The sequence below is a fragment of the Falco punctatus genome (genome assembly GCF_963210335.1).
Source record: "Falco punctatus genome assembly, chromosome: Z".
NCBI lineage: Eukaryota > Metazoa > Chordata > Aves > Falconiformes > Falconidae > Falco > Falco punctatus.
Genome location: NC_137586.1, coordinates 33,009,343 through 33,037,284, shown reverse-complemented (window position 1 = coordinate 33,037,284; position 27,942 = coordinate 33,009,343). Strand labels below are relative to the sequence as shown.

At 34.3% G+C, this 27,942-nt stretch overlaps 1 long non-coding RNA gene across 1 annotated transcript in view; it reads left to right on the top strand.

Moving 5' to 3' along the window:
• The window catches only part of LOC308056504, a 407,257-nt gene that overhangs the window by 318,905 nt on the left and 60,410 nt on the right, over window positions 1-27,942 (top strand). Inside the window, exon 3 of the long non-coding RNA XR_013924860.1 lies at window positions 9,649-9,756. This is a non-coding gene — a long non-coding RNA (uncharacterized lncRNA). The remainder of the gene's footprint in view (window positions 1-9,648; window positions 9,757-27,942) is intronic.

Below are 27,942 nucleotides of genomic sequence, written 5' to 3'. Positions count from 1 at the left end.
CTACTTATGCACAGTTAAGAACGTATGAAATCAAATTAGAATGCATCAGTAATTACATCTTTTGGTGATAATATATCTTCCTTTTCTTCTGATCAAGCCTATCACAATATTTGTCCAAACAAATGGGAAGTTAGAGCACACCTGATACATCTGGCGAGATTTCACTAGCACATTTTAGGAAAGCACTTTATGAACTGAAGAAAACAGTAAACAGACTGTACTGAATTGGCAAATATGAATAGTGAGTGGATGATGGACAGTGAATTCAGACATATGGAGAATTTTTTTAATGAGTGTTGCCCTTGCACAATAAACTCAAGTCCTTACCCTGACATTCACTAAGATTAGTCATTAGGATTATCTCATCATGTATTTTCAGAAGCATGATAGAAGAATTTCTCATAAAATTTTAATCAATATGCATATGAAAACCAAGAAAATCCAAATACATTATTTGTTCGAAGCCAAATAAACCAAAATGTATAAATTAAGAGTTTAGAACTTCTAAAGCCTAAACCCTTTTTCTTCAGATCGCAAAGCCTAGTAAAAACCATTTTTGCTGTTGTTGGTTGAGAGAAATTTTTACATCAACCTGACCATACAACGTCGGGACCTGGCTAGACTTGCCTTGACACAGGTTGATTTTATCTTGCTTTAACAAATAATGTCTAGAGGCCAAGTGATGACTGCCAAACATATTGGAGCTTCATCCTCTGAGTTTCATTACATCAAGGTCTGATGATTTATATCATTATCATAACTTGAATTTCCAAAATTTTGCTGTATATCATGTGCTATGTCTTCATTTAGGTGATAAAATATCACAAATTTTGGTCATCTAAAGCATCCAGCTTAAACTTATCTAACCAAATTTGAGATAATATTATCTGTTTGAGTATTTGGTTATGTGCATCAACTGACTGCTTTTTGAGACCAAACAGAGTCATTGATAAGCAGAAAATAAGATGTCACGAGGAGCCAACAGGGATATTTACTAAGACATTTTTTTAAATCCTCTAATTTGGCTTACTATTACTGCATCCTTCTCTGTCAATGTTTGGTTGCCTTCTTAAGCCAAACCTTCTAAACAACAGTATTGCCATGTGGTAATATATAGCCTTTTTTGTTAAATCTGATTACTCCTTAATTTGAATTCCTTCCCTCAAAAGAGCCATGTCCTCATACCTCCTTTGCTTCACATACATGAGGACATGGAAGAAAGAGATTTGATACATACCTATGCGTTATATTTGGTAGCAGAAAAACCAGAAAACATTGTGATTCTGTATTGAACAAGCAGCCTGGATCATGTAGGAAATTTGGAGGGGGAAATTTTAATTTTCAAAGCAAAGGTGGAACTGTAGAAACTTCCTATATTTAAAAAGAAGAAAATTCTTCTTTCAAAATTTAAAATCAAATTGAAGTTTGGTAGCACATAAGTGTCCATTGTTAAGCTGTGATTGCTAGTGTTTACAGGGTAACTTCTTCTAGTAAGATCTAGGAAACCTTACTAAATGCAAGGCTTTTTCTAGTGATCAGGCTCTATGAACCAGAATCCTTGGAATTACTTCTTTTAATTGTCTCCATTCAAAATTGACTAGACAAACAACATACAATCCCATCTGAGTTGTCTCTGCATGGAGTGAAGAAGTGGACTAGAAGAACCACTCCCAGATTCCCTTCCAACCAATTTATTTATGATTCTATGGCAGAATATGATAGAATTATTATAGAAAAACATCTACAGTGACAGTAGGGTTTGTCTGAGAATTCATTGCCAGCTATCTTTGCCTCATGTCATGATATGGCATGCCAACATATAAGACAATTTGTTCAGCCAGTGCCACCAGGTGCACTATTATTTCTTCTCTTCCACATCGGTAATGAATTTACATGTATTTTGCCTATATGTAATGAACATAATATTTAAAAAAAGCTCTCTCACATCAGTAAATAAGCATAATCTAAGTAGAGATTTGGCAGTATGCTGAAACCTTACATGCAGTCATATTTCTCATATTTTCTTTCTTTCTTTCTTTCTTTCTTTCTTTCTTTCTTTCTTTCTTTCTTTCTTTCTTTCTTCCTTCCTTCCTTCCTTCCTTCCTTCCTTCCTTCCTTCCTTCCTTCCTTCCTTTCTTTCTTTCTTTCTTTCTCTTTCTTCCCCCCCTCCCCTCTCATTTGAAAGGATCTGTGATCTCTGTAGCTATCTTACCTACTGTATCCTTCACAGACTTTCTTGCTTATAAACTCTGAAGCTGGCCCTAGGGCTACAAGTTAAGATTGCTAGAGAAAATGCTGGATTTGCTCTTTTTTACCTTCAGAAATAATTATAAGCAATTTGGTCACCATTATGATTACAATAATAGAGGTCTGTAGTACCAAAATGAAACAAAATTGTATTTTATTTTAATAACTGCCCAAGCAGTTTCCAGTCTTTTCAGTGATTCTCCTGCCATATGCATTAGCATGTCTCCATATTACAAATTAGGACAATTTATTTAAGAAATGACTCTGTACTCAACTGCAGCATACATGAATGATGATTATTCATTCAGCCATGAGGTTTAAAGATGGAACTGTTTGCCAGGAATGGAAGACAGTCCTGTCATTCTGAAAATAAAACCAAGCCAGCCTTAAAATGCAAGACCTCTGAAGATTAAGTTGTCTAGCTTAATCAGAGATAAGATTGAGGGATGACTTCTACATGAATATATATGTATATCCACACAACTGTAATAGAGAAGAGAGGACAGCTGTTAAACTTTGAAGACAAAATGGCAACATTAATCCAGTTATTGAGAACCAAATTTTAGACAAGTATAGTATGAGAATTAGAAATAAATATTCTAGTTGTGAGGTATTTAAATATTGTCAGATAGTGCAATCATTTGATAACAAAACTATTTCAAAGGTACATTTCACTCCAGAAAACCTTATAATGCCTCTGTGTGGTTTTAATGGATATAGGACTGCTTTTGTTCATTTGGACCTTGAAATCTTTTAATCTCTGATTCCCCATTTTCATCACCATCTTTCAAGGTTACTGGGGAAAACAAAATTTAATGCATTGACATTTTAATGTTCTTCATACTTGCATCTTTACATTAAACTAGTAACAAAATCAAATTTCATGCTTCAGAGCTTTAGGCAGTCATCAGCAAAGTGAAGGAGTACATTGTCTTGATGAGCAATTGGTTAGATATATTTTTTTCTCCTCTTCCTCCAAAGAATCAGAGGCTGGCTGCAGCTATGGACTGGAGGAAAGATAGATAAAGAGACACTTAGAAAATATTTCTTCAGTGTATCTGCTGACGTATTCAAGGTCATGCTGATCTTCAGATTTTTATTCAAGCAAGAAGTTTTCCCTGATCAGTCTGATGGGAATTTTCAAATATTTTTTTGCCAGCTTCTTAGTTTTCTTTAGAGCAAAATGAGTAGATGAAGCTCCTGAAGTGTCATAATGCAAAAAATATTTTTCACCTTCTAAGAATAAATCAGTTATTGACGAAAAGTGTCAAAGCTGAGCTCAGTTTTGTTTGGATTATCTGAATATAATTCAGATATTAAAATTCCACCACTGCTAAAAATCTGGAGTAGAGGAGCACATGTGGTCCTCTCTTGATGCCGTGATCTACCCAAGGAGAAATATATACAATCATTACACTTATGGCCTCAAAGAAAGATAAGTTACCAAACTTTGCAGTTCTTAGATCAAAAGGCTGGCAGCTGTAGCGGTTGACCTTGGAGAGCTGCCAGATCCCCACCCAGCTGCCCTTTTATCCCCACTTCTTAACAGAACAGGGGGAGGAAATCAGATAGAAGAGCTTGTCAACTGTTAATATCCCTACACTCTTTATGGGGAGAGCCATACCACATTGGAAAGCACCTAGTTAAAATAAGGTAAAAGAAAGAACCCATCAAAGTCCTGACTATTGATTAGCCATAGGATAATACAAACTGTGGAAAATATGTACCTTCTTAAAGATCACTGTAAATATGAGGTTGAATAAATTATTTAGTTTATAGCTCTAGTTAAATAAGAATATGATGAACTTCAAAGAAATTTAAGTATTTCACTTTTCATAACATCCCCCATTTACATTTTTTTTCATAAGGAAAAAAGTAACTGTCATTCCTAAAAATGAGATGTTTCTGTGATGAGTTAACCTTAGCTGACTTTCAGATGTTCACCAAGTCACTCTCTTACTCTCCCTCCTAAACACAGGAGGAGAAAAAAAATTAGATGGAAATCCTCATTAGTTGAGATAAAGAGATCACTGACCAGTTATTGTCAACAGGCAAAACAGAACCAACTTGGAGAAAATGTATTTAATTTATTGTCAAATAAAAATAGAATAGGATAGTAAGAAATTAAAACAAAACTAAAAATATTTTTCCCCCATGCCTACCTTCTGCCCGAACTTCGCTTCTGACTCTTCTATCACCTTCCACCCTGAGCAATGCAAGGGAATGGGAAATGGGGGCTATGGTCTGTTCATAATACTTCATCTCTGCCTTGCCTTCCTTCCAATCCTTTCCCCCTGCTCCAGCATGGGATCCTCCCCATGTATACAGCCCTTCATTAATTAATCCAGTGTGGGTCCTTTCCATGGCTGCAGTCCTTCCAGAACTGCTCCAAAATGTGTCTTTCTGTGGAGTATAGTCCTTCAGGAACAGACCGCTATAGCATGAGTCCCTCATGTGCTGCAGGTCCTGCCAGAAAACCTGCTCCTGCATGGGCTTCTCTCTGCAGGCTCCTGTGTGGTCTTTCCACAGTGTCCATCTACCTTTAGGTCATGTTTTCCTGCTGTGGTGTGGAGTCCTTCATGGCCTACAGCATGGATATCTACTCCAGTGTGGTCCTCCATGGGCTGCAGGGGTACAACCTGCTTCGCCATGGTCTTTTCCATGGGCTGCAGAGGAACAGAGGCTCCACTGCCTGGAGCACCTCCTCCTCCTCCTCCTTCTGCACTGATCACCAGGTCTGTAGGCCTGTTTCTGTCACATTTTTCTCACTTCTATAACAGCTGCTATCAGTATATTTTGCCCTTTCTTAAACATTAAATGGATTATGAAAACAGGAACTTAAAAAATAGAGCAGGCAGAAAAAAGTTTATAATTATGACTATTTTTGCATTATTATGACAAAAGTGTTGAAAAACATGATCAACATCTTTCTCTATAAAATCCTAGTTAATTTTGATTTCAAGCAGTAAATAAACTATTGAAATTTGGGAACAGGCAGAGAAGTAAGAATCTGTGCTCAGAAATCAGCTCTTACAATTTCTCAAAGTGCATCTTAGAAGATGCCTTTCTTTTATTTTTACATAAGAAATTCATCTCTTTGGCACAAAGTAGAATGTGAGAATCTCAGTCACTGTAAGTTCTGGCAACAGGGTCAACATATTTATTAAGATCTTGCAGTTAGTGAGGATGTATGAGAGATTTGCTTTCTTTGCATTGTCCTGGCTAAAATCTCATGTTTTTGTCAAGTTTCTCTCAGTCTCAAGTATGGCATCTCTTGTGGATTGAGAACTTGTGATCCTATCTAAAAGCTATTGCAGCTGATGAGAACCTTCTCCTTAAGTCAAGAAAGCTTGGAGGGGTTGTTTTTTTTTTTTTTTTTTGAGAGTTCAGTAGGATACAGAGTTTACATCTTTGGGGGCAGCAGGAGATCAATAATCTCATGCTGTCTTGAAGATGTGCTACAGTAAAAGAGATTCTTTATGATTCTTTCCACAGAGTAGAGAACAGGGTATATGACTTTCTGCTGATAAATACAATTTTTTATAAAGGGACAGTGACAGATAATATAAAGAGGTAACAGTAATAGAAAAGCCTTTCATGTATTACCATGCTCTGTAATGCAAATATCTTACGCTGACGTTGTCAATAAAAAATCTGGAATTCATGTTATATATAAAGATAATAAGTGAAGTTTATGTCTGTGAGTTTCACTTTATTTTGTTTTGTTTGGTGGTTTGTTGGGTTTTTTTTTTTTTTAATTTTAGTATTGTCTGTTAAAAATACATGTTGTACACTTAGAAACAGGATCATGGTGATCAAGTGCTGACAGAAATTAAGGGTATTTTAATATTTTTCTTTCTTCTCTAGTTGTTCAGTGCCATGCTTATGGTGTAGTTACAACATCGTTGATAAAAACTCATAAACTTAACCTACACAAAGCTTTAAGAACTAAAAAGGCTTCATTTAAGAGCATGTTTTTTCTTTTTCTTCTTCCCTCTTTGTCTTTGTTTTGTTTTTATTATGTATTACTGTGTCTGTAGGAAATGATCCAATGGCAAATGTTTTCATGCTTTTAAACTAAAGAGAGAAATAAGGTATCAAAAATATAAAAAGTAATAAATATTCCATCACGGGGGAAGAAAAAAATATTTTTAATGTGTCATTTTCAGGGATAGTAACTAAAGATATGATGTGTGTTTATACTAATTGTTTTACTAATTTGATGTTATTTGTTCTATTAATCTGATATTGTTTACTTTTGCATAATAAAATAGAATAGAAACATGAACTGTCTCCACATAAACATACCTGGAGATCATAAACACAGATAAAAGATGCAGAATAAATGAAGTATTAACATTGAAATGACTTAAGTAATTGTAAATGTGGATGAGTTTTTCAAATGAACAAACTGTATAATGTAGGGTCATATCCCAAATGTGTTAATAAAGAGAAATAGAAAAGGGGTTTCATTTTTTTAAAGGTAAGTCATCAACATCATATATACACATCCTTTCTGTTGAATGAAATCAGCTAAGGCTTCCTGAACACTGTGTTATTGCCACTATTTATAGAAGCTAAAAGAATACCATGTCATTTTTACCAATAATTTTACTTTTAATTTAATTGATACTACTAAGAAGAATTTGGGAAGTAATTTTTCCCACCTTCAGGAATCGTGAGTATGGTGTCAACATTTCTTAGGAATGATCACTGGTGTATTGTTTCTGTGATGGCTGAGGCAGGATTTCGTATTATATCTTGTGATTTTAGTAAGTAATTTTCACACAAGCTATTATATCAGTGTCCCATATGACATCTAGCACACCTGAATTCTTCTTCCTGATATTCTTTTGACCTGAACAAGGACTTTTATGGCAGTATCTTGTAATTTTTTTCCAGTTCTAGATATAATAAGAGACACTACTTCTTCTCACAAGCCTTCTGTTAGTGTCTAGCTTATGTTTGTTCAGCAGCATCTTAAGTCTGAATTTAATACTTTGGAACACATTGTGTCCAAAAGCATATATGCAAATGTCAGTGCTGAAGCTTAAACCTTCTTAACATTGTCAACTATATATTGGCCCATTTTCCAAGAAAATATAAATATTGTAGCCCTCCTGGCACAGAATTACAGTATACATAATAGAGGCGAGAACCAATAATGTACAGTGCTCCTGTACTGTCTAACGGAAGTTGCAGACAGCTCAGCTCAAAGCTTCATGTTTATCTATTGCTTTCATTCAGGGGCCAAAGTGATGTTTTCTTCTGTTCCTAGCTGATAACAACTGCAAAATATGGGCACAAATAACTTTGGGCCAATTACATCCATGTCAGAAAAAAGAAAAAAAAAAAAGATATTGCTAGGCTTATTGGCTGGAACGTGGTGAAAGTGCTCATAGGTTTCCTGAGGCTGAAATGCGTAGAGTTGGAGTCTAAGGGAAAGGGAAACAGAGTTCCAGGAAAAAGGAGGAGGAGAGAGCCATGAAAGGGTATATGCAAATATGAAGTAAATTAAAAGCAAATATAAGAATTTAAGAAGAAAAAGAAATTCTAAGACATTGGTTACTTGCTTTACTGGAATGGAAAACACTTACCCAGATGGTTCCAGCTGTCTAAGTGTGGGAGAAAGGTCTCATGGTGTTACTGCTGCACAAGTTTTCCAATTTCAAGTTAGGAGCAATAGAAGAGACGAGATTTCTACTCCTTAGCCTCTGTTGATAATTCAGTATTTAGTTAATTGTCATATGTCTCCTGTACTTCTCTGCCTCATGGAATTCAAGGCCAGAACTGTCTGGAATTTTACCATTATGATATTTTACCATCAAAATAATAAATTATCTTTTAATCAGTCGCAGGCTTTTTGCTGTGGCAACATTAGTACCCATGTGAAAGAGCAGGAATGGATAGTCGTCTGGCGGTTGCACTGAGATTTTCAGTCTTGTGGTGACCTCCCTTAATCATGCCTCATGGAGGCAGCAGACTACCCTGAAAAGAGGATCTGGTCTGCAAACAGGTGCTTCTGTTCCACACAGGAGGGAATCATCAATGACCATAACTCACTGTTATTTCTTCTTGGCTCTGGTTTTAATGAGATTTTGTTGTGAGGGTTTGGTCATTCTGAAACGTCTGCTTGCATAGGTTCCTCCTCTATCTCATTATGCACTTCATCCACCATACTCAGGGTCTTATACCTATTCTGTAAAGTTATGGAGGACAAGGAAATGTTTCTTTTATGACTCCATGTGGTAACGTTCTTCCACTCCTCCTTACCCCTTTTAACCCTGCCTTCTTCCTGGCAAAAAGCAGATCTTGGACCTCCCTTCTTAGTGGCCATGCTGTGTTGGCTTGCAATGCATCAGGGATGGCAGAGTGCAGCTCCATTGATCAATCTCCTTCTCAGACGCCCAAACATTCCTCAGTCTTCCCACCTCCTCCTGCAGCTGCAGTCTGGTCACACCTCCACATAGGCTTGCTTGGTCTCTGACTCCAGGAATAACCCTTCACACATACAACAGCTGGAAATCTGGATGGTTGTGTGCTTGGACAGGAGCTCAGTCTGTGTGGCTGCATTAGTTCTACCAGGTGCTAGAAGCTCAGGGGGAGCAGAGGACACTGCTTTTTCCTGGGTGATCAACATGCTGCTGTACGTGCTCCTGCACCCACGCCCACTGCTGCTTGGCCTTCTTGTACCTGCAAATAGCTTTCATGAGGACCTCTTCTATGATTTTTACTGGGAACTAAAGTGAAACTGTTTGGACTATGCTTTTCTGAATCTTCCTTTTCACCTATTTTGGTAGCTGGATATAATATTTATCAGGTTTTAGTCAGTTGGAACTTCTTTTTATCTCCATGACCTTTCAAAGGTGACAGAGAGCAATTTAAAATTGAAAGGCTTTTTCATTAACCTTCTGTTTTAAAAATAGTCTGTCATAATTTTGAAGACCATAATAAGGTGATGAAAATTAGAAAAAATAGTACCCTAAGATCAAAATAAACATGGATCTTCATTATTTGGATACCTAAATTAAATTCCTTTGATCTGAAAGACTTCTGTTTTCTACCGTTCCATGTCCTGATTTTACTTTCTTCAGTACCAGCATTTAAAAATGCATACCATATATGAATATTTTATGTAGATTTAACAGTTACAAATTCATATGACAGTAATTTTTTAAAAAACTTTTTATAGCAAAATGAAATATTATTTAGAGCATTTATTTATACATGTTGTATCACACATTCAAGGAGGTATTCAAAGAGTGTAATAGTTTCTGTTTCCATCCGTTTTATGGGTGTTCTGATGAACCCCTAATGTGACAGGCAAAGAAAATGTAATCAATGTCTTATTGTGCTTGGAAGACCGTGAAAAAAAGTAACTGACACAATATTTTCTTCCAGGTGGGAGCAAAAAGCAACTGCATTCCTGGCCCTTTACAATCTAGTTAAGAATTTGAGTGACGGAATGTTGGCGCCAGCTGTGGAAGAGCTTATCAGCCTCAACTCCAAGTAAGTGAAGTCCTACATATTCGGAGGTTCATTTCAGACTAAATTTACAAAGCCTACTGATTTCTAACAAGAAACATGGATTAAAAATAATTTCTAAGGCACTGTAGAACACTTTAGTTTCTCATATTGTGGAATTAAATTTCTCATTTAAACAACGTCTTTAAATTAGTACGTAACTTCATCTCTTCATAATGTTATTTTGCAAAGCTAATGACATCTCATTCTGATTCCTCTTCCTTTGTAGACAACTGAAAACACTCCCTTAAATTAAAGACAAATTATTATAAAGCATAAACATAAAATATAAAAATATATGTATATGTTCAGTGATCAAGAAAATATAGATAAATAGTAATTGGTTTGATGTAGAAGACCAATAGGTTAAAAAAAGTAAGGAAAATTATTTGAGTGTTAATTAAATGGACCTTCCTTCCTGTTGCATTTCTCATGGAAGAAGACGTGGGAGAGAATTGTGGATGAAGGGCAGAGTTAGAAGCCTTGGTTGTCCAAAGATGATCTTTGAGGGAGTCCCACAAGTTATCCTTCATGTGCTTGGAGCTAAAGTGACAGCAGTGCTAAAGCCACAAAGTACAGGAGTTATACACAAACATAACAAAAAAAAATAATCTGCAGAGAACATCTTAATGAAAATATGTGGAAGGCACCAGAAGCATTAAAGCACACTTCTCATGCTTGTAGTCTTAGGTTTTTTATTATTCATGAACTCCTGTATCTTGATGTCCCAAGGCTGCCAGTGTTTAAAAGGCATTTGGGCAATGCCCTTGAAAACATGTTTTAACTTTTGGTCAGCCCTGAATTGGTCAAGCAGTTGGACTAGGTGATTGGTTTAGGTCCCTTCCAGCTGAAATAGTGTTTCTATTCTATTCTATTCTATTCTATTCTATTCTATTCTATTCTATTCTATTCTATTCTATTCTGTTCTGTTCTGTTCTGTTCTGAAGAGTAAATAAAAAAAAAAGTAACACAGAAGAGGTCTCTATAATAATAATTCAGTTAAAAGTGCTATGCACACACTCGTAGTATCTATCTGTTTGTCACTGTTCCCATAAGTTCCAAGATTGGTGGTTTTGGTCTGGAGTTTAGGGTAAGCTATGGTAAGCAGTCAACATCCCAACTTCTTTGGTGGAATGAGTATGATGTTGACGTAGAACATTTCTTCCTACTCAATCTAGGATTTACTTGGCATCATTTTTGCATTTCCTAAAACTTTTTACATTTTTCTATTTCTTCATTGGCCTGCTAGTCCATATTACATCTGAACTGACTGTACAGAGTGTGCTATCTGTATATTTTTTTAGGCTTTTTGAAACTCATGATTGTTACATATCTGCACTTCTTTAATTGAACATTGGTGAGTTCTTCATAACTTTAGGGTCTCAAGTACCAGACTGAACTTCTTTTCTTGTCATTTACTGCCTGTGCTCCCCCACACAACACCATGTACTCCATTTCCAAGGCCCCTACTTTGCACTAGAAAGCCCTTCTGACCAAACAATTACTTTAAAGCTATTGACATTTTCTATACAGAATACCTACTTGTTATTGTCATCTATTAAAAATTATGATTATACCCTACAAAACCAAAAACCAAAACAAAATACCCCAAACCAAAATATGAAAGTACAGCAGGTCAGGCATAGCAAGGTGGTCATGAGAAAAAAATCACATCTAAACAAGTTAAAATACAGCTTCAGGCAGGTCAGGGCAGCTTTAGACAGAGTTAAGACTGACAAACTTCGGTTCTGAAAGCTTGCAAAATGAGCACAAAGCCCGTGGTCTGCTACTAGCAATAGTGAAACTCTTATTTACTGCACTGCCATGAGCAGTGCTTGATCTGTTAACTACTTAGTTGCTAAAGTCTGGTACAGCGTAGTATTGAAACTGGGAGAGCAATGGTCTTGTCTATGCTGCCAGTGTTCTCTATCTGGATCGTAGATAATGTAAAGGAGGAACTAGTAACAAAATTCTGTAATAAAATGTTAGCTATTCATGAAATGAGTATTATTGCTTCTGTTAATTGCTTATGTGTGAGAGTTAAAAATGTCAGGATTGATACAAATAGCAAAATTAACTAATTTAAATAATTTTAAAAAAGTATTAATCTGTCAATTTATCCACAGGTACTGGGGGAGGGAGTAAGGTTTTCCTTTATCTCTGAAGAGCTCTCCTTAGCTGTGATTAGATTTTATATTTTGTGTATAAACCTCCTGTAAATTTTCTGTAATGTTCAAATATCCAAATTCAGAAACAAATGTTTAATTAGAAACATTTGCTGATTTATTTACACTGAATGCAACAGCAGTCACAAAGATTATGTTGTTTTAATCTAAATATGCTGGAATGGATTGTATGTCACTTGCACCAAAATAGTTTGGAATTTTTTTTGGAACAAAAAATGGGAGGAAACATTCTTGTCTCTGCACCTCATCTTTCTACAGCCCCTTTTGACCCCAAAATTAAAATATATAAATAATGAAATCTAAAATCAACACTCTTAAAGCTGCTAGGTTTCTTCTTCCCTTTGTGGTATTCTTATTTTCATATAAAAATACATATTATTATCCATAGATGTATACCTGCTGATTGAATTCTTTCTGAAGGAAAGTTTAGTTGGCTTCCTTTGCTGGGGAATGTTTGCAGCAATTCACAGGAAAGAACTTCTGTGTTCATTGATAACATTACAAATCAAACATGCAAGCAAACATTGTATAAAAAACCCCTTCCCTACGTTTTATTTCAGATCTGTCTACAAAACTCCCAAACCACTGTAGTTTGACTCTGCATTTCTTTTTTTAAGGCAATTTAAATCTGACTTTCTGTTCCCTAATAAAGCATTAGCATTCAATAATGTCAGTCAGATTAGCAAGCAGCCTACATGCACGCAAACACATCATTGCTTACTACAGCAAAAATCATGTTTAAACACTCACTGCTTCAAAGCATTATAGCAGTGAATATAACAGCTGATCCCTCTCTAATCTCAACACGTTTAGTGAGGTTGTGAAAAGCTCAGCAATATTCCAAGAGGGCAGCTAATGCACCTGTTTTGTTTCATCTGCCTTTGGAGGTCCTTTCTGAAGTTTGTATGAAACTTGGTCCAGACCTGATTGGTTTCAGGTTTCCCCATGAAACTCAGTCCTTTCAGGACGGATCAGCTCAGTATTGTCCTATTCACTCATCACTGAAAGGTCTTATGCAAACAGAGTGTTTAGTTTGTGTGGACCACAGTACAGTTCTTAGACAGATATACAAGTATTTACTATAAATTCCAAATGTGAGGACTCACGTTGTCCAGCAAAGAGGAGACTGAGGGGTGATGACTGGATAATAGGTTCCTAGATTACATTTTCACACATAGATTTTAGTTCCACTGTCCAACTCTTCAGACTGAAACTATAGCTTTCTGTTCACTACAGCTGCTGTCTTCTGCTCCTCAGGGCTGCAAAAGACACATGGCCTGGAACCACCGTGCATGGATGTTCAGCTTAGATTCTATGTGCTAATTAGGTCTAATCAAACTGTAAAAAAAGAGGTGGTAGTGTATGTCCCTGTCCTGGATGACCAGAAAGGTTGTGCACTATTAGCTGGAAAGATAGCAGCTGTTCACATTAAATAATTAATGAAATCCTTAAGAAGATTTGCCAATTTTTTGGAAACTTTGCAATTGTTACTTTAAACCTAAAGTTGTCTTTTTATTAGGGAACGGCTAGAAAAAATTATTCTTCCTATAAAACTTGGTTGAACTTAGAAGAAAAGTGGTCCTAGCCAGCTGTAACTAACGTACAGGAAATTCCCCAGTTTATACTTTCTTTGATGTGTTTAAGGTAGTCCTTGTAGAAGGTAAAAGAATCAGTGGGGACAGAAAACTGGCATTCTTTCTGTGGTAGTGGGCAGCGGGATCATGATGGACAGATTTCCTGCAGTAGTATGACACTTCTGAAGAATTTGTGTGTGACAGATGGGATAACACCTGCAGACAAGTCAAAGGGGCTATATTAACATTATTGAAAATATTAAACTATGAAAAGCGAGTAAATTAAGGGTGTCACATCTTTCACGTCTGCAATATATCAAGGAATATCAAGATTTAGAAAAGGTGAAAGAACAGAGGACAATTGACTTATTTGAAACTTCTTCCATAGCCTTGAATATGTAGAAAGTAAAGAATATTGGAGGTGTGTGTAGATTAACCTGGACAAAGGTCTTTAAGACCACATTTACCATAGCTGTCACTACTAAATCTAATATGAATTAGCTGGCTGTGTTACATTCATGTAAGAGTAGCTTCATTGCTGTACTTGCGGTGCCTTTCTCAGCTGACATGTAGGAGAACTTCTATGCCTTTTATTTTCAGTTGTCATGTGAGCATGTCCAGTGTAGACTTAGTTCAAGCAACAACCTAAATTAATCTTAATGAAACTTTGGTTGTTTGATTTCTGAATGTCTCTAGAAGAATTAGGTGCACTTTAAATTTACTTTTTTTGAGAATTTTAAATTATTTTAAAGTGTATTTATATAGAAAGGCTCCATCAGAATGATTGTATAAAACAGGAGTATACACACATACTTTGATCATGTAAACCATAGGTCTAGCTAATAAGAATTTCTACTTTTCAGGTATGAGTACTGTTTTATTTTATTAGAGGTGTCGGAAAGAAAATGTTCTTTTAAATGAGTAATAAAGTTACATGAGGAACTTGCAGCAGCAAATAATCCTTAAAATTTGAGATAGTATAAATATGAGCAGAGAGCAGCTTATATGGAAGAAAAAAAAAAAAAAAAAAGAGGTTCTACTTGCCTTTCTAGATTTCTCAACTAGTAGTCCTATGCAATGCAATAGGTGCATCTTTTGCCAAAGATGTAGACACTTTACAATTTATTTTTTTTTTTTCTAGAATGGAATGTCCTAAAATGATTCTAAGCTTCCAGAACTACATAGCAAACTGCCTCTTATTCTCCTGTTTTTCTGTATTCAAAAGGAAATATTGGTTCACTGCTGAGTAGTACTGTACCACATTTTGTCTCTGTTATTCATACTGAATGCATCCCTCCTCTCAGAGAATTTTCACTGAAGCCAGTGTGACTCGTTGCAGAACAAAGCACTTGTCAACATGAGAAAGAGTGTGCAAATTCTCTTCTTTAATGTTTAGAAGAATATTATATTCCTTTAAGGCCCCCTGCCCGTGGGAGATGGGGCAAGTAACTGACCCATGAAACAGCAAAGAGAAGTCTTTTGTTTTAAGAACTAAGTCCCGTTGGAAGATTTTAGGGCTCTTAATTTTTTCACCAGACTTAACTGTAAGCAGTTGATTGTCTCACATTAGTCAAAGTGTTAGTAATTAAAAAAACCCCAACACTAACAAACAAACAAAACTAAACAAAACAAAACCCAAAAAAACCCAACCAACCAACCAAAAAAATCCCCAAATGAACCAACTCCTTTCTTTTGGTCTACTTTTTCTTTTCCTGTTAACTTTTTATTAAAAATGGAAATGTGTTTCAGAAGGCACTGAGGTTAATCCAAATGATATCACTCATAGTGCAAAGATCAGAAGTGCTCTGTTTTCTTTTGTATTATTTACTTATTTGCCTGTTGCTCTGAATAATTAAGATGTGTGTAAAATAGAGCCACATAAGCAATAGTTCACAAACTACTGACTAATTCATCGATTACCGCTGCTTTGAAATATGACTACAATTTGTGCTGACACTTACAAGTAACATGATTTAGGGACAACACTTTCCCAATTAACATTATAATGTATAACTTTATTTAAAAATCATATTACTATGTAAAACTTCTTAAATGGGCAATAGAATTCCTATCGCTAGTGCCCAGATATTTATGTTATAGAAATTCACAGTTATTTAAATATTTATAAAATGAGAGTTGAAAGAAGCACTTTTGAAAAGCAGTTAATAATGAACAGACATCAAGGGAGCCATCATTACAACAGCAAAGTGCTGTGGAACTCCAATAACTTCACTTGTGCAGAAGCAGGCCATCAAATTTAATTAAAAGCAGTCAAAAATAAACTGAAAAATTGAACTGCAAAAGCTTATCCTTTGCCGGCAGCTGAAGGCAGAGAGAGAGAGAGAGGAGAGAACCCTGAAAGTTTTAATGAATTGATAAGCTTTCCTGCCTGCAACTTGTAATTCATTATGTCAACTTTTAGTATCAGTTAAACTAGATTAATAGAAAAATCACTGATTCTCTGTCTTAAACCTTTGTGTACAGTCCCTCTATTATGGGTTTCCATGATAAATGAAAGTCTGAGAGGGTCAACATTTAAATTAATTTATTTGCTTATTCATTTCTTTTAAATAATTCTGACATGTACATTTGCTGGACACAGGCAAAGTCTTCAAATCAATTTAGAGACAGAAATGAAGGTTTTACTGATTTGGCTTTCGGTTCTTGCAGGGAGGTTTAGTATCTTTTTACCCAACAAAGGTAGATATAATCTGGAGCATGAAGCATTGACATCTCCATCTGCCACTAGAGGTTCCCATGGCAAAATGAAAGATAAGGAGACTCATTTGTAATGTAATTGGCCTAGCAAATTTATTGCTGCTTTATATGCTCAGATTAATGTGGATATATGCAAACTGTACCACAAGGACAAAACCAATTTAACCTAGACCATTTTATTTTTTATAATAATGTGCTTTAATGAAGCTAAAGCTTCCCTGCTGTGACCTTATTATGTTTTCCAACATCAGTGGGAAATAGATTATGTTAAATTGTAATAAAGCTCATGAAACAGCAGGAATTTTGAGGCAGAAGATCAATTATATTTTAGTGGTCAATACAGAAACAGGAAAGGCAAAAGTCAAATAGATTCTGGGAAATAAACTAGTTTAAAAAAAAAAAACAAACAAACACCCAATTTTCATGTCAATCAACATTATACAGTACTACTTCTTGTAAGAGTTATTAAAGACACGGTAGTTTCCCAAGATGGAAATTTCTACTCCAGTAGATGTTTTAGGAGGATTGATGTTACTCCACAAAACAGAATGAAGTAAACGGGAAGTGCTATGTTGAAAGACTGAATACAATTTATAGCAATATAAATTATTATTAATTTACCTTTTGGAAGTGGATCAATCCTTACGAAATTAAAAGATGTGATCTCAGTTAAGAAACTGTAATTTACCGCCTGCCATTCAATTTCCATCAGTTATGAGAAACTGAAAGGTAAATAATAATTTAATAATAATAATAATTCCAAGTAGAAATCAAAGTTTTCTTCTCCTCTTATTTCTTCTCCTTCAGCAGCAATTAAAGCTAATGCCCTTGAGTTCAGGAGAAAGCAAACAATCAAGAGAGATTTGCTTATAATCCACTACATACTAAGAAAGATGCGCTTAACATTCATTCATGCTGAAATTCCCAGTGACTTTTGGTGTTGTTATATTTGATTTTATGCACACTTTATATTAAAATGCTACTTTAAAAAAAAAAAAGACAAAAGAAATTATGAATCTTGGTTTATATGCTAGGTAGGAAGATTTTCTTGGATATTAAGCAAAGCACATGGTAGAATTCCATGTACTGTTGATATGCACAAGGTCTGCATGCAGTTACTAAATATTAACTTTGATTTTTTAAGTTATTTCTGCATGGTTCATAGCCAGTCAGAAAATGCATACAGAGACACAGTAGATCCTAAACAAGTGTGTAGAAAGGATGAATTGTCTCCAGACCTTGAAGGGATCCTTTGCAATGAGACTAGAGTGCGTCCAGTGCTCTAACAGACAGACATGGATAGATCTGCGATTTCTATGGTGCAGCAGGTCATAATCAAAAGTCTTGGGAATAAATACAAGAAATATATTATGATAGCTTCACTCAGTCTGAATAATGTTTATCAGCTGAGGTACTCAGACTGAAGAGCTATACAGCACAATGTTAGAACCAAATCTGAAGCAAATACGTAAATCAGTAAAGCAGGGATAGATGAAGAAACTCTATGCCATAACTAAATGAAGCAGCCTTGACCACAACAATATATGCTTTATTTCTAGAATGTTATCAAGAAATGGTTTGAGAGAATTGACTGGTGTGTGTACTTCTCAGACTGTTCAAGGACCCTGCTCCTATCACAAGTCATTTATTTTTAGGAATGTAAAGTCAGGCTGTGACACAGAGATGCAGTCACATTCAACCTGGAAAACAGAATGAAAAAACAGAGACTTGTAAAGGTTCCTCAGCTCTTTATAGAGTGGGATGCTGAATATTAATGTGGTATCCTTTGGCCTGGAATAATCATGCAAATGCTTTTACAGATGGTGCAAGCTAGGGTATAAAAGGATAAAACAGGATTACTTCTAACATTCTGCTGTAGAACAAAACTTTCTATTTTTTTTCCATCTCTAGTAGTTCCAAAAAAAAAAAAAAAAAAAAAAAAAGTTTCTCTTTACAGAAGTCTTAAAATGTTCCAAGTAGAATCTTAATAAAACAGAATAATATGGTGCTTCAATTTCAACATAAATTCACTATAGAAAATCTTAATGATCAATGCCTGGTGCAAGTATTTTTTCTCATTAAATGAATTTTAGTGTTGAGTTTTTGTCTAACCCCCCCCCCCCCAACCCAAAAAACAACAAAAAAGGTCAACAACCAGATAACCCTGAGGATAAAACCAAACTAAAGATAATGGAACCCTTCTTTCTAATGACATACCTGTGAGAAATATATAGAATTTGAAAGCCTTTTGGTTTTGATTTGTTTTTCCGGTTCCTCATTCCCTTCCTTCCTTTAAATAAAAGCTTATTTTTATGCATAAATTTAAAATTAAAGTAGCTTTTTTTCCCCCAAGTCTGTGTAGTGCAAGTATGTGTCCAGAACTGCATAAAATCAGTCAAATATAGATACAGTTTATAGAGGACATGCTAATTATATCTCCCAGCTTTATTATCAGTGGGGTGCTTCCTCTAACACAATTAAATTGAATATTAGGTAACATTCTTTAATCAAAACAACTTTTAAGTAATTTACAAGCCTGTATTATTTGGTTCTTTCTTTGATCTTCTGCTTAATCAAGGGAACTTCTTGTGTGGTCCTTGAAAGTTAACTAAGTCCGGATCAGCTTTTTCAATGTAATTTAATTAAAAGATATGACCATGTCTCAGATTCATCTTATTAATATCAAAAACATTACCTTATGTTTTTATTTGACATTTCCCTACTCATATATTATTATCTAATATGTTGTTATTAAAGGATTCCAGCATTTCCAAATGAATTTTAAAGCGTCTGTGGGAGAAACAGTCCTTTAAAATTCACGCATGCATATTGTAGGACTTTAAAGCCTAGTTCACTAGTGTAGTAATAACAATGTAGATTGATAAGATTTTTTTCCCCTGTAATATAAAGGTACTAAAAATATTAATAATTTACAGAAGAAGGAATAAGAAACCTGAATATTAGCAAAGCTACAAGGATAGTGTACCTGACAGTTCTGAATGATGACTGCATTGATTCTAAGCAGATCTTACTTTACAAAAACTAGCTAATCCTTGCTCCTCCTTTGATAAGAAATGTTTGACACATCAATTAACATATACCTATAAAATCATGTATAGGATTTTTCCATTCATGTTTCTACTTCTGTAAATACTGAGCTGTTACTGTACTTTACATGTTGTTAAAACCTGCGTCGCTTCAGTATGAACTATTGTATATTCAAGTGAAAAATTGCCCTTTTTATATTGACCTAGTGCTAAAGACTATCATTCAACCTGTACCTTTGAATTCTAATTTGAAGCCTACATATACCATGATTAATTTTTATTAACATATTATTTTATTAGCTTTGTCCACCACACTGAAGATACATTGCTGAGCATTACCTGATCATTTGTCTTATCCGCCTCTTTACACACACTATTTTTTGTTAAACTTCTTAGAAAGCTCAAGTGACTTTATTTTGTCTTAAAATAATCAGTGTGTTAGTTCAATAAAGTTGTCTAGATGCATCGCCAAATGTACAGATGCATAGAAAAGGATGCATTCTAAATTCTATTTAGGATATTTTAAATATCATTAGAATTTGACTTGCAATTGCATTATTGAAAGTTGTTAATATCCTAGGAAATAATGAAATTCTCATATAGCTTGGAATATGTTTTTAAAAGTTTTATACAGAAAAAAAAAATCACTTCTTTATAATACTAGAAAAACAAGTTGTTATAGTTCTTTAACATACAATTATTTAACCGAAATCTGATCACTTTGTTTTCTACTGAGTACAGTGTAGTAGTTTCAGAAAAGATGCAAAACAATAACTGTTTTGACTGTTTTTTTACAAAATATGCAATCTATTTAATAAAAATATTAAGACTGCGTGCTTTTCTCAGCATGAAAAGAAACAAAATTTTAACTTACATTATTATTAAAATACTTAAATATCCTGGAAGGCGGCATTAGCAAATGTGAGTAAAATGAATTTCCTTATGTTAAGTTGTATATTTGGGAGTACAGGGGCAAAAATTATTTGATGATTATTGTAATAAAGTGTGTATCTGGCATGAAATTTTAGCTACCACTACTAATCCAAGAAATGATATGGTTTTGTCACTCTGTGTGTGTGTGTTGTATTGGCTAATATTTTCAAACAGTGACATTTCTCCATTTATGGAAAAGTATGAAACATCCTTTGTTATGCTTAAAAATTATCTGTGGTATTCCAGGGCTGATACATGTGCAGGCTTGCTACTCTGATGTTCCCAAACACTTTGTTGGCTTCTGCTCCAAAATAGGGCAAAGTACTAAATTGTTCTCAGTAGTGAGGAGAGGTAGCTTCTGGTTTAGGAGCAGTGGGCAAGAAGAAAGTATTTTCCAGCTGTGAGGCTGAGAATAATTACTGAGAATAATTTTTTCAACCATTTTACTGTGGTCTCTCAATCGGCTTGTTTTCAATGCTTGATACAGAGTTCCTTGAACCTAAAAAAATACCCTCAACCTGCCATTGTTTCCTTAGTCTTTAAATGTTCTCTTTATAAGTCATGCTTTGTTATTAGAATGGTTTAAGTATTTTCTGTTGATAGAGTTTTCAACATTTTCAGGCTCTTCATTTGTAGGATTTGGTAAATAAAAACTAGATACCAGATTAATCAGGCTTAAATTCATATTAATAATTTAAGAGCAAATAAATAATTTGTAAATCCATTTTTAATAGCAGAGGAAGTAAGTATATTATTTAATTATCAAAGGAAATGCAAAGCTGTTAGCACACAATGATGACAGAGTGGAATCATTCACTACCTTAGATCTCCTAAAAGTCCACTGCAGGGACAGCTGCATGAGATGAGCATGTATAAGACCTCAGGGTACGATGGGAAGGGAACAGTTGGAGACTACTTGGAAAAAATAGGCATTTTCAAATATCTGACACATTCAAGCATTCATTAGCACTTATCTTTGAGAACAGGTATAGAACAGATGAGGTTCCAGAAGACTGGAAAATGATGAATATATTTCAGGCTTTTAGAAAGAGCAGCTGAAAAATTATAGACATGCCACAGTAACTACAGTTTTTAGAAAAACACTGGGACAGATAATAAAATAAATTGTATTTGCACAGATGGAGGAAAATAAGTGGAAGAAACCCAGACAACTTGAATTTATTCTAAGCATGTCATGTCAAACCATCTTAATTTCCTTCTAGAGCAGGCTACCAAAACTTTCAGAGAAAGAAAAATAGTGTTTATCACTATCATCACTGTGATAGGCTTTTGTCATCATCCTGTATATTTTCCTAAGCTAAACTGGGAAGCATGGTGGTCTAAGTGAAAGTTCCATAACAAAGATAAAAAAAATGTTTGGGTAATCTTACTGAAAGAACAGCTGCTAATGGCTTACTCTCAAAACAGATACCAAATGGTATCCAGTGTGAAATTCCCATAGATCCAAAAATCTCCTACAATTAACTAACAATTAGGAAGAACAAAAAATGTTTTTACATGTTTCCCCATGCTTGGTGGGGTTTCATTAATGCTCAACACAGGGTTAAAGTACTATAGCAAATGTTGGACTTACCATATACAACGATGTACTTTAGCAAAAATACATTTAAAAAAAAATGCATTTAGAATTAAAAGTTCCAGAAATATGTAGGAAGGAATAGCCATCTTGACACATAAAGTACTGACATAATCTCTTGAAATTGACCTCTAGGGAAAAGATTAGATGTTTGGAAAGCCTAGAGAAGCACAAGGAATCAGTTTAGAACTCCAGAAAACTGAATCAATAAGAACAGACTGGAACACCTGGAGTTCTGTTATCTAAAAGATTTATTGAACAGGAACACATAGCACCAACTAAAAACCTGGTAGACTGCTCCAAAAAGAGTAAGCTGATTTTTCCTGTCCATGGTAGCTAGAAGAAGTAATGAAATTATATGTGAGATTTTGATTAGACAATAAATATAACTTCAATAGAGTGTATATTGGCAGGTAGTAGGAACTCCATTATTTAGGACCTGTAACAAAAACATCTCAAAAGCATGGATTACAAAATTATTACTGTTCTAGGGCAAGGAGTGTCTTAAAGAGTTCCTTCCAGACTTGATTTCTGTTATTGGTCCTATAACTTGCACTAAAATATCCTAATAATCCTTTGTTGATAATTTCTGATGAATAGACAAGCAGCCTTTGTTCTTTCTTTTTCTTTAAAGCAAAGACCTTTATATTCTGAACCAATTACATAATACTATAATAATATCAAACAGTATTTTTTTTATAAATAATTCAAGGTTATTTTAACTCATCAGACAAACAGGCTTTCCTTTTTGCATGGGACTTTAAGACTGTCATTTATGTAGTGTCATTATATTTGCATGCATAATATATAAAAAGATAATGTATTTTGAGTGAGCGGGTCATGAAATGTATTTAATTTAATGCTAGACTACTTTCTGTAGCAGTTGTCATTTATTAATACACCAACTCTAAATAAATGTGCATATATTTTCAGGAGGAAAAAATCTTCACAATTTTTTGTTGCTAAATTGGAAAGAGTACTTATCCTTCAAAACTGCAAACTCGTCCTTAAAATCCATTAATCAGCATGTTAGCCATCCATAGCAGAATTTTATGAAAAACACCATGCTAACCACACATTTGACAGACATGCTTCTTCAGGTAGAAATCTGTCTCCCTTGTTTAATTTATAATGAGCAAACTATGTGCATCAGCAATCAAAAACTATTAAAGTCTGTAAAAGCAAAAGCTGAACTTTGCATTTGGGTCTGCTGTTTATTTCTGAAAGAAGGCTAAAGAGGAAAATTATTGTTCCTAGGATACAGGTTGCAAAAAATGCCATCAGAATAGGCCTTTTTTCTTTAGTAGTTCAGTATTGAACACTACAGTGTTGACTTGCAGGATAGCAATTTACCTGACTCAGGTTTCAATTCCTGTAACAGAGGCTGGACTGTCAATTGACATTGGCAAGTGATTTTTCCATTTCTTTGGAAGAGTTTCTCTCTCTGTTAAGTGCATATAATAATTTTCCTTTGTGTTTCTTTACAGTTACAAAGCATCATGCTTTTGATATTTACAAGCATAGACATAAATATAATACTAACCACCGCATTAGTATCTTGTTAATTTGATGGGCAGCCAGTTAGACAATTGATGCTTATAAGTTATTGTATCTCGAAATCAGCTGAATAACCAGTTTGCAGTAATTTGTAAACTAATTAGACTTACTATTAGCTCACTTTCTTATGATATAATTTGTATATTTCAACACCCAAAGACATTCAGTATCCTCTATTTCCACTTTTATCCATCCCAAAGCTGTTCCTAGATTAGATCTTATTTAGTGTCTGAATTGGAAGATAGCTAGAGTTTGAATACTGAGTTGTATGTAAATCATGTGTTTCAACAGGCAAACTGGTATCTAGATCATTTGAAAACCAATTTTGATAGATATTATTCCCACTTCTAAAAAGTTTGATAATACATGCAAAAGAGTCAATGTAATTACAGGGGAAAAACATCTCAATATAGCATTTTGCATGTTTCAAAGTGTCTTATATTGTCTGTACTGATGTGAAACCCTTATATGTTTTGTACATACTGTAAGACAAACCCACAGGAATCAGAGTCCCAGGAAACAAAAGTCTTGCGACGTTCAGTAAACAAACAAAATAAAACAAAAAAGTAAAAAATGGACACTATATGCTTCAATAGCCTTTAAATTTAGTTATTTTTGCAAGCATTGAATGTTTTTAACTATAACTTTAAACTGTTTAAATGAAACTTTAAAGATCTACAGGGAATAAACCAAAACATTTTTTTTCTTCTATTGGAGTACAACTGTGTAGGTATCTAGAATACTGATTTAAAGCTGTTGTAGTTTTCCTGTGCACATCCATGTTGTTTTCATTGTGTTTAAGTTGTGGCAGAATATTCTTTGACCAGTATTTACTAAATAGAGTCTATTTTTGGCAAATCTGTCCTGTCCTGTCCAGCCTTTCCTGAAACGATAATTGATATATTTGACATAGTATATTAGATTTCAGATTTATTAATTATATATTCTGTTTTGGATCTTTACAATCAAATGCTTCGCTGAATCTGTACTTGGGTAAATAACGTGGGATGAGTTTTCAAAATTTTGAGCACTGAAGGTCTTAAAAGGAAGTCATTGTGCCTGTCTGTGTGATGAGGGGGTTGGGGGGGTGGGGGGAAGCCATTAAGCCATTAAGCCACATGTCTAAGGGCCAAAAAATGTTCTGTACATAGCTATTTCTCTTTTTGCTGCTTCCGCCTTTTTTCTTGCTGTAACATGGGGAACACCAAAATTTCTCATTTTCTGAGGGGGAAGATATTCTACAATTGCAGATGAAAGCATTATCTTCCAAAAACACAAAAAATACAGATAATCAGACAGAATTTAGTGCTGATGTATTGTGATATATCTATATTAGATCTAATGTATCTATTTTATCTAATGTATTCTGATTTATTTGGGCACTAAATATCTTCAAAGTTACAAAATTTTTAAAGAAAGAAAAAACAAAGTTAAGAGTTTTGAGTATGGTATGGTGTTGGTAACAATGAATTATAGTTCAGTTTGATAAAGCCAGGATACATATGCCGTATAGCCAGGTTCAGTTAACCTTTCTGCGCATTTGTACTATTTTTCCATGCACACTACTTGGAAATATTACTGTTAGAGTGAAATTTTTTGCTTTCATCATTTCAGATCATATTGCTGACTTAGTATTTCTTTTCTATGTATGTTGCAACAGTTAGGTCTTTTAATCTAGTGGCAAATGTGTTGTGCTGACAGAAAGATTTTGCTTAATACTGTTTTAGGGAAAATCAAAAAGAAACAAACTGAACTGCGCTGAGACACAGCTACTAAACAGTATAGAGTAGATCTAAAGAATAAACTGATTTAGGTATTTATATATAAAATATATAAATGCTTTTCTCATTTTTTTCTAAAGGCAGCTAGGAAAATTTTATTTTTAAAATAAATGGAAGTATGCAGAACATTGAAAAATATTAATGAATTACAATTTGTAGAAAGCTCGTCTTGTGACTGCCCTTGCAGTTGTGATTCTGCCTGTCAGTCAGTCAGTAGACACTTTAACAGATTTCATTGAGTTAATTGCTCAACATATATGTTCAGATTTAATTTTAATTTTAAAATTACATGAATTTAGTATTCAAACTCATGAGCAATTTTGCTTCAGTGTAGCTGTGTCAATTCATTCGTTGCATTGGATTCTGCTAATCAGATGTGATTTACCCTGTTAAATGACACATTGCTTTACCTACAATAGCAAATTAAATGAAAAAAAATATTTTAGAGGGAACAACAATGAAATAAAAAGGGAACTAGTAATTTTAAAATTTGCTTCTGTTTACTTATGTGGGCATATTTTTCATGTGTTTAGACTTCCTGCAGATCATCATGACATAAGCAGATACCACAATGATTTATAGGTCTCAATTGCCATATGAAACCAATGGCAGTTAGATATCAAGTCATTGTGAAATTTTATATAGAAACTGCATTGTTAGGCACCCAAGCACATTTTACAATCTGCCCACTGTATCTATGCCACTTTTGAAAATGGAATTTGACTGTATACACTTAGTCACTTCATTATTTTTGTTTGCGCGTATACTAGACTGTAGTTAATAAGACATTGAAACCCATCCTTAGTGACTTGAATATTCTGTTAGAAAAAAAATTGTATCAAAACTATTTAGGATTAATATTGATCATTTTTGTCATAGTGTGTTGCTGCACTTAGTTTGTTATTCCAAACATACACCACTGCATGATTTGTTTCTATGCTTAGTTAAATTCTCCATGCAAATGTGGATTTGAAACCACAGAGGTTTTTATTCAATTCATAATAGTTTTGTCATTTTTTTTTCTAAATACATGTCCAATAGGACTGACTATAATTAAAGGGCTATGAGTTAGCTTTGCATACAACACTGTCCTCACGCTTTAGCATATTATGCCTTATTATGTCTTACAGGATTACAGATTTTTTCATCACTGAAAAGTATAACAAGTAAGAAAACTACTATATATGTGAAGACTATTTCTGTCATTTTGAAAAAAGTTCAGCAACCATCTCACATGACATAACATGATGTGATGAAGATCACTGCTTCATAAAAGGCTGCAGAGGCCAACTTAAGTTGTATATAAAATCGATTTGGTGGACTAAACATAAACCTCTGCTTAGAATTGTATTGATATATGTTCCAGATTTATGCAGTAATATCCTAATGATGAATTGCAGCGCAATGTGATAAACTGCATTTTTCATGTAACTATGCCCTGAACTACGATTTAGGAATTACATCATTTTCCAAACTTCAGGACAGCTTTGAGTAATCATTATTTTCCTATGTCTTTGGGTTAAGGAAGGAAAATTATGGTAAATTAAGTTGAAGACAGGCATTCTACAGCTGTCTCTGTGGGACAAGCTGAATGTTCAATGTCTTGCTAACTTAAAATACCTTAATTTTTCTTGAAGACTTTTCTGTGGACTGTATGAGTACCCAAACACAACAGAAATACACAGGTTACAAGGATACAGGGAGGTATCTGTTCTAAATTCTAAAATTATCATAGAAGAAATAATAAAGAGTGATTTTATTTTAAAAACTCCATGGTGAACCCATTAAAAGCAGAATTTTATTGTACGTTAAAAAGTAAGAAAGCCTGATTGTATATTCTAACAGAAGAAAACAAAATATTAACAATTGTCTGCATAATTTCTTAACTATCATTTCTATTAAACATGTAGTAAAATGCATTATTTTTGTTATTACCCACTTGTGTTATAGTGGCAATGAGAGGTCCCAAGTGTACAATCAGAGTCACATTTTTTAAAGTACCAGATTAAACATAGTAAGCAGCATCCAATACTGAAAGAATCTGAATTTTAAATTGGCATTACAGATAGTAGATACAACAAAATATTTAGTTCCAGGGATCTGAACACAATAATAACTGACTTAAAAAGGTAAGAGTAATAGAACTGGTAAATGAATCAGTAGCTTCAGTATGCAGCTTCAAAATCATGCAGTCCTTAAGACGTGATTATGATAAGGTTTTTGAAACCTCTTTAATAATGATCCAAGTCACCTGTGGATTCAGCTGCTTTCTTCTCTCACTATTCAGTGTCAAAAACCCAGCAGCATCAAGGATCCTATAGAAAGATATTTGGACTAATCCCACCTTACCAGTTTGTTATCAGGTGCTTGAATATGTGAAAATATGGGTGGATTACTGTGGATAGGTTCAACTATAATGTGAAAAGAATATCCTGTGAAGACAAGGAGATTTGGAAATAGAAACAGCTTTTCAAAGAGTTTATTAATCAAGATATTAAGCTTGAGGAATGTGTTTAGGAAGAGTACTCTCTTTTCTAGGGCACATGTTACTTCAACCTATTTATGGAGATAAATAATCTTTATGTTCAAACAGAGCCCGTGTTTGCTTCATATTAACTTTTATGGATATAGGAACAAGAGGTTGGTTGTGGATAAGGAGGCTGTGTAGAACTTAGTAATTTGGTCAACGTACCTGAAAGTTTGACACAGAATATCCAAAATACAATTAATTATATCACTAGGTTAAAATGTAAAAGTTGGAAACATTGGTTTTTTATC